Genomic DNA, 8,003 nt, shown 5'->3' with positions numbered 1-8,003 from the left:
CAGAAATGCGAGCTCGAGCCAGCCGTTGTACTGCCTAAGGGGGGCCAAAAACCACTGTACCGCTAAGTGATTGTGGCAAGCGGGTTCCTCCGCATACGCGCGCACGCCGGCATGGTTATCACCTCCTCCGAGGAACTGGTGCAAGGAGGGGAGCGGCTCTTTATTCGCCCCCCCACCCACCTCCGCACCCCCCAAAAAAAAGTCGCCTCCTCCAAAACCAATTTCTGGGGCCACTACTGCCTGCAATTTACGTGCGAACAAAATTGCATGCAAGATGTTTAATTTTATTGCCTGGTTCAAACAGAGTGGTATACGAAATTCTGAGGAAGGATGTAGTTGGCCATATTTTTATTTGTAATAGGGTTTTTTGTGGAAATGTGCCATTTTATTATTTATTTTATAACTTTTTTAACTGCTATAGGAACGTTAATTTGTAGAAGTAGTTCCGTGTATTTGGTATTCTACGTTTATTTATTCAAGATGCCCTTATGTCCCCAGGGACATTAATGAGGGGTGTGGTACCTGACCAGATTTAACGAAGAATGATAACATCAGAAAATTCTGCCAAGCGTGCACAAGAAAAAAAAAAAGAAAAGAAAAAAAAATACAGCAGAAACGTCAGTGTCCATACGCATACTAAAAACGTACACGCAACGAACACAATAAGAGTACACTGTGTTTAAGCTATCTGGTTATTTGAATTTTGAATGGGAGGATCCTAAGGAAATATATGTAGTGCTTGACCAGTTTTCAAAATGGTATTTCTTTTTTACTTTTCAGTGACAGAGGTCTCAACGAGCATCTGGATGCACCTACAACGTTTGTGCTGGGCACCCATGATATCTGTCGTCTTCCATGGCTGTGGAGCTGGGAATAAATGAAACTAAAAACTGTCTCCTTCATTTGGTATATTCCTTTTACGTAGTGCAGGAACGTGGAAATAGTGGAAAATAGTGCAGGAACATAGAAATAATGTGGAGAACAATACACGAGCACTTGCACGTCATCAGCCACTGCTCTCTTATCTGGTATTTATGGTGCAGTTTAAACAACGAACTGCCAAATAACCAACATTCACAACCATTTCAAGTTGTACCTCTCAAGCTGAAAAGTTATAATTCATTTGTCCGACCTGGTTCACTTACAACAACAGGTTCTAAAAATTTTGCATATTTTAATACTGGCCTTCACATCTGCTCTTGAAGCCTGTAAGTTGGAAGCAATCTAATGCTTGCTCTATATCAGAAAGAGCTAGTGTCATAGCAATTGAGCATTTTGCTGTAAGGCTAATCTGTTTACATTTAGAGCCTCTAAATGGGCTACGCTACCATCTATCGCCAATAAATGTGCATTTTGAATGATCAGATCTGGAAACTGACTTGAAGGAGCAATATCTCATCCTACGTTTTTTTTTAGTTTAGAAGTGCCACACTGCACAAGTAAAAGTGCTATTGCGATTACTGTTCTCCCCGGCCGGTACACGCGTGCGCTTCTAGGAAATCTCGCAGCTCTGCCGGAAATTTTCCTTTGATTTTCTCATCGTTCTTGAAAGAAGCAAGAAACTTAAACGCAGAGGTAATTCAGTGTAGGAGAAATAATAAAGAAGACGTCCAAGAAGTCATGATTGGTTGGTGCGGCGCAGCAGTAATATATTAGGGCCACGCAGAGAAGAAAAATGTTGAAGTTTTTAAGAATAAAAGAACCAGCGCAGGACAAACTCGGGGCGATACCATGGAAACGGTCAGGCAGGCACGCTCCGCATTCATAAAAAAAATATATCGTCAGGCAAGACACCCATCAAAACTGAAAGGAATCGTCAGTTCCAGCCGTTTCTTGCGTCGTCTGCTGCTAGACGCCGGCACTCAGTTTCTTAGAAGAAATTCCCTAGGAGGCGACTCGCGAGGCCACAATAAGCCTGCTCGCTGCAACAACAAATTCCTTAAATGTCCCTAACTTTTGTCCCCAACTGACCGTGGTTTCAGGAGCCAATCAAAAAGTTGAACATTTTCCTCCTTTTAGCCGCATGCAGCTCATCGGACGGCGCAGCGTTGTCTCGACAGAAAGCAGCGACTGAAGGGAGCAGCGGCGCGGACTTGGTTGTCTGAAGTGGAGAGGAGGAGTTGAGAGGAGGAGCAGCGCGCACAGGTGGTATGGAGAGGGGGAGAGGAGAAGCAGCGCGCGCGCTATCGCACAGGTGGTGTAGAGAGGAGAAGGGGAGTGAGAGCGGCGTTATCACAGCTGTTGTGGAGTGGAGAGGTGTGGACGCCGGACCCCGGACGACGGAGGGTCGACTAAGAGATGCTTTCATCTAAAAACAAAGAACGGCGGGCAAATGGTCCGCAGCTGATTATGGTAGCGCCATCTGGAAGGACTGACGGTAAGCAAGGCTGCGGAGCGTAATGACGCACTGGAAGTTTGTTTGAGTACGCGCCCATGTGTCTTCATAGCAGACATCACGAAAACACACGATTTGGCGGGGGAATTAAAATATTAACCTAAACTCAAGAATTTCTTAGTGGATATCACATCGTTTGCTGCTGGACAAGCGCTGGGGGCACTATAAAACACGAAATATTTCGAATAAAACAAACTTGTATTTTATCTGCATGGCCGCTTATAATACCTCAATTATTTTAGGTGGAATTGTACAGTACCAGTTGTTCTGAAGAGAACGTGGTGCAAATGTAGAATTTCTTTTACCAGAATGTAACTAACGAATTAAATTTTGTCATAACTGGTGATTTCAACCTAGGCTGAAATATCCATCTAGGCTGGAGATTTGAGCCTAGGCATTCACTGGGATCAGCTTACACGTGGTAGTCACAAAGCAAACAGCTGTGAGTGGTTTTTAAAGCAGGTATAGCTTCACGTTATATCACTTGGTAAGAACAGCTCACACGCATAAAAGGATGCAACCAATCAGTACTTGACCCCGCACTTGTATCCTGTCAGGTAACTCCTGAACAAAGTGTACAAGAAGGCATTTCTGATTACCAAATGCCTTTACTTACATTACTTTACTTTACTTTACTTAACCCAGAAAAAAGCACCTGTGTTGTCTTCTCCAGGAGGCGTGGGATCCATCCGGACCCAGACATTATCCTTAATGGCGTATCGATTCCTGTGAGGAAGGAACACAAGTTTTTAGGTGTGGTGTTGGATGAAAGGCTTACGTTCATCCCTCACATTAAACAATTGAAACATAAATGTCTAAAGGCTCTCAACATTCTTAAAATCTTGTCCCACCAGTCGTATGGAACGGATAAGCAACTCCTGTTACGTATTTTCAGAAGCCTAGTGGGGTCTAGATTGGACTATGGGAGTGTTGTGTATGGGTCAGCCACTAAAACAGCACTTAAAATGCTCGACCCAGTGCTTCACTTGGGGCTTCGCCTCTCTTGTGGCGCATTCCGTACGAGCCCTGTACAGAGTCTTTACGCAGAGTGTGACAAATGGTGCTTATCACACCAGCGAACCTATGTTGACTTGTTATATGCCTCTAAAATTTCATCAATGGACAACCATCCTTTTAAACCGGTTTTTAATGATACATCCACATCAAAGCTCTTTTTAAATCGCCCATCCATTCCTGTTCCCTTCTCGCTCAGAGTAAGGGACGAGGTCACTATTCATGAGGTCTCCTTTGTAGACACATTCAAGTCATCTATCACCGATCTTGTAGCACCATGGCATCTTCGTCCTGTTGCATGTGACTTGTCTTTCTTAAAATACAATAAGAACAGGACACCAAAAAGTGGGATTTTGCAGCATTTCATGTATATACAGGATAAATACAAGGCTGCAGAGTTTTTCAGCGATGCATCTAAAACGTCCACTGCGGTGTCTTGTGCTGCGCATGGGCCCAATTTTGAAGCATGTAGAACAATGAATGTTAATACAAGTATTTTTACGGCAGAAGGATATGGCATATTTCTGGTTGTAAGTCACATAGTTGAACATCGTATTCCTACATCCGTCATTTATACAGATTCGTTGAGCGTCGTCCGTGCATTATCATCCGGAAAGTCATCAAAAAACCATGTCATTAATCTTGTCTTCAAATCAATTATGGTAGCTTATTCCTCAAACCTTGGGGTGACTGTGTGTTGGGTGCCAGGCCATTCTGGCATTGGCGGTAATGAACTGGCGGATGAAATGGCCGCCAATGCTGCACTCCGAAACACAGTAGGCATGGCAACACTACCGTACACAGACCTCAAGCCACACATTAGACAACAACTCCGTAAAAGTTGGCAAGCAGACTGGAGCGAACAGACAGACAACAAACTACACGTAATAAAACCACACTTGGGACAATACACAACTGACTCACACAACAGGCACATTGAGGTTACCTTAGCTAGATTACGGATAGGCCATACGCATGTAACGCACTCGCACCTGCTCACGGGATCTCCAAGACCCCTGTGTAGCAGGTGTGGGGAGGGCCTATCCGTAGTCCACATACTCATACAATGCAAGGCACTTGACACAACACGACACAAACACTTCAGAGAACTCTACAGACAACATATTCCCCTACACCCATCGCTGTTTCTAGGTGACGATGCCATTGTTTCTGTGAAACGCGTTTTTAAATATTTGTCAGATGTTAAGTTTTTAAACCTCATTTCCTATCATGCGTAATCACATCTGGCCCTATACACCAGCCATCACCATTATCTTTATTGATCTTACTATGTACAGTTCACACATTATATACCTACCTTTTGTGGTAATCACTTGTTTTCATTAAATAACTTCTCTGGCGCTCTTTGCCCTCGTCGGCCTTGCGCCATTAAACACCAAGCATCATCATCATTACTTACATTTGGTAACCAAAATCCGAATACCAGGCACTCCAATAATTATTCTAGAGTTCTAGTCAAGCAGTATAAGAGGGGAAACGACGGAAGCTTTATCTACCATCTAGAAATAGTGTTTGAGGGTTTTATGGGATTCTGGTGCAGGCATTATTCATAATTCTGGGTAACGTTTTTCATAAATTTGGCCACCTTCGCAATTGACACGCGAAGACGCAGGAAACAGCCGACATTGTGGTCTTCACATCTTTAACTTGCGTATTTTTATGTCTGTGCATCTTATGGGTAGATCGAGCACAAATCTGCCAAGCGCACGCCGTCTCTGTGCAAAGGATAACACCTGCGTTTCGGAGCTCATGTCATTACTAGACGCCGCCAATCCCTACGTGCGCCTCAACAACCGAACATCTGCGCCACGGCGGGCAGTTCCCGCACATGCTTGTCGGCCCCGTGCCTCCGCACTTCTTCGCCTCGAATATTCCTCCTATCCACTAAAGCCCGTACGACATGGAGCGATTTCGCCTGCGAATTCGCTGATGCGGCGCCGCTCGTGCGGCAAAACCACCTTTTTTCGTTGCTGCGGCAAAGTGCCAAACATTTGAAGCGGTCGAGCAAACGCCGCTCGTGCGGCGTGTGCGGCGTAGAGGGGCCGGACCTGCGGCCAATAGGAGCACAGCTCGGCACCACTTGCACGCTTGGAAACCAGATGGCGTTGCTTGTATGAGCGCGACAAAAGCGCGGGCACACCAAAACGTTTGTCTTCTCGGCTGTGTGTGCGTATAGTGATAAAGAATTGGAGATTCTTATATAAAACCGCAAATAAACTTATATTTACCGCAAACCAGGCAGAAACAACTTGCAAAGAAAGTAAAATAAAACCACCCTTGATAAAATCACGCAACCTTTGCTGGTGGCAAACTTAAATCACTCTGCAAACAAGGCGCATCTGAAATGCGAAAATCGCGGCGTTCGCAGGCCCCATGTAGACGACAATTCCAGGCATTACGAACTTCGGAAGTGCGAATGTTCGTTCCAGCGGATTCGCAGGCGAAATTCGCTCCATGTAGAACGGGCTTAACGCGCCTAGTTCTGAGCGACGTCATGCATGGATGGACCTCAAGCTTAAACACCTCCGCTGTCAAAGGCAATACAATTTTTCAAAGCCAACTTAATTCCTCATAAATGGAAACGCGCAGAGTGGAAAGAACCTTGAATGTATGTTAATGAAAACTTGCAATCAATGGAAAAAAAAGAGAAATAATTCGGCAGACACTCTCAATCTTGCACGAACATTAAAGGTCGAATAAAACTACAGATAACTTCTTTGCAAGCACGCTGACAAGTTTTATGATAATTCAGCCACAGACAGAAGTTTTGGCTGTATCTAAGAGAATGGTCCCCAATGTCAACGTTGGAAGTAGCACGGACCTTTGAAAGCGACAAAAAAAATTAAGTTCGAACTGCTTTAATAAGTATTTTCAATCTGGTCTTACAGGTGTTTCGGCGACAACACCCCTCTCAGTAATTCCGGGGATAGAGATAACAGGGTCAGGCATTCTTAACTTTCATTGGCAAATTGACGCCCGGAAAACTGCCGGACCGGACAAAATATCAAACATGTTCTTTATAAAGTATGCTGAACGGGTAGTTCTTATCGTGTATGGACTCTTCACGATGTCCCTGAGGATGGCCACGCTGCCTAACGATTGGCTTTGTGCAAAAATGAGGCTGATCTATTAGTGTGACAACAAGCTGGAGGAAGAAATGTACATGCCAGTCTCACTTTCAAGATGCTGCTGCAAGTTGATTGAACACCTTCTCAAAACAGCAATAATAACTTACTGACATGAAAATAACCTGTTTTAGCCAGAACAACTCGGCTTTCGCAAGAGTTTTTTCACGGTGACCCAGCTTCTATAGAAATAGCTCGTGATTTTGCGCCAGCAATGAACTCCAAACTCCAAGTTGATGCAATATTTATTGATTTCCTAAAAGTCTTTGACCGTGTCCCACATAGCAATTTAACTAGAAAACTGAAGTCAAGTGGCATAACTTCTAAATTATTGTCGTGGATAACAGCTTATTTGTCAAATCGCAGTCAGTACGTTTTCTTAACAAATCGGAAAAACCGTGTTGATTTTTTTATGTATCCCGCAGGGTTTCGTTTTGGGCCTCTCCCTTGTTCTCGTATATGTAATTACGTTGCTGATCGCGCTGGAGACAGAATCCCTGTCCGGGTGGCTGCTGCTAACGACTGCATTGTTCATTCAATCGTGGGTGATACTGAGGATCAATTGGGATAAATTCTTGGCCCTGTAGTATAGCTCTTTGGTGTGTCACCTGCGATTTAAAAATAAACATTAGTAAAACAAAATTACGACCGTAACTCAAATAATAGCATGTCAACTTCGCCTGCTTTACCCCTTAACGGCGTGGTGGTTTACGGAAATTTTGTGCTGGGTGCACCCCGACCGAGATATGGAGAGCGACCACTCGATCTAGAGTGGGCGGTTGGGAGAGTTGGTACATGGTTCTGAATAACAGCGCGAACAAAGCAACACAAGAAGAAAATACAGAAACATGGCGTCGTGTTTGTGGCCACCGTTCTTCTTGTGTCGCGTAGTTGTCCCGGTTGTAGGGGCCACTGGACGTTTAGGACTACATCGCTGGGTGCCAGAACATGTCAGCACACATATGTCCCGGGTCCTGGTCACTACCTTAATCAGACACCGATCTCTCAGCCCACGCTTCCCAGCAAGTTAAAGTGTTTCAGCAGCCATGGCTTTGGTAGCACCGGCGAGTGGGGATGCTGAGGCTATCGTTCTGAGGTGAGTCAACGGACGTCACTACTTCACACTTTCCACTGCGACGACCACGACAATGAGGAGGCAGCGGTCAGTCCAGTTCCCGAATCTGTCCCACTAGAGCGGCATAACGTGATGATCTGTGCCTATGGACGGCTCACACAAGTGCGTTGGCTGACGATGGAGCGGGCTATTCTGTTATAAAGAACTGTTTTGCAACTACTTTTAAAACTTCATACCGTGTTGGCTGGCCTACACCTTTGTACTGCTGAAAAAGAATTGAAAATAGGTGAAGCGATATCTTTATATAAAGAAATGGTCATCATCATCATCATCATCACCACCAGCCTATCTACGCCCACTGCAGGGCAAAGGC

Source organism: Haemaphysalis longicornis, unplaced genomic scaffold (genome assembly GCF_048455015.1).
Source record: "Haemaphysalis longicornis isolate Haplotype H1 unplaced genomic scaffold, Haemaphysalis longicornis Haplotype H1 scaffold_2, whole genome shotgun sequence".
In the NCBI taxonomy this organism is placed as follows: Eukaryota; Metazoa; Arthropoda; class Arachnida; order Ixodida; family Ixodidae; genus Haemaphysalis; species Haemaphysalis longicornis.
This window is presented reverse-complemented; position numbering follows the sequence as displayed.